The sequence below is a fragment of the Hippoglossus hippoglossus genome, chromosome 4 (assembly GCF_009819705.1).
Source record: "Hippoglossus hippoglossus isolate fHipHip1 chromosome 4, fHipHip1.pri, whole genome shotgun sequence".
Taxonomy (NCBI): Eukaryota; Metazoa; Chordata; class Actinopteri; order Pleuronectiformes; family Pleuronectidae; genus Hippoglossus; species Hippoglossus hippoglossus.
Genome location: NC_047154.1, coordinates 28,144,355 through 28,145,140, shown reverse-complemented (window position 1 = coordinate 28,145,140; position 786 = coordinate 28,144,355).

The window sequence follows — 786 nt, the reverse complement described above, 5'->3', positions numbered from 1 at the left end:
TGAGACGCGTCTGCAGAACAACTGTTTTCAGTTTGTAACTCAGATTAAAGTGAAACCATCAACGCTCTGCTCAGAGGTCAAAGGTCATGTTGTAATATGTTTGTGTGACAACATCAGGATGTTTACACTCAACTGTCAAACCTTCAAAACACACGTTTTCAGAACAGCTGATTTTCTGTTGATCTTATATTTATACTTTTTGACTTCTGTTTCTTTCAGTCTTTGAGCATTAAAGGCTCTAAACGTATCAAATGTATTTCATCATGATGAAGGTTAGGGTAGAAATGAACGTGTTAATTAACTGAGTCAGAATCATCATCATAACTGAGACAAACTCTCAGGACGTCGTTCACACCTGGTTGTGTTCAGAGCTTCAGACTCTTCAGTTCAGTCTGAACCTGAACATCAGGTGTGAAAGGTTCCTCAGAGCAGAAGAGGAGTTCTGGGTCTGGATCAAACTGAACCTGGTTCTGTTGGTTTGCAGTGAAAACACTTTGTTGGATAGTTTGGACTTTTGGACCAATCACAGGAAGTAGAGACAGAATTAAACAGTAGAAGAAGAAGAAGAAGAAGAAGAAGAAGAAGCAGTACTGTAGTACTGTGGTACTGTGGAGTACTGTGGAGTACTGTGGAGTACTGTAGTACTGTGGAGTACTGTAGTACTGTGGTACTGTGGAGTACTGTGGAGTACTGCGCTTGGAGGTGCTGATGCTGCTAGTATTACCATCATGATGTTACCATGGCAACCAAATGAAGCTTCATTCATTCCCTCCATTCAAACAGAAA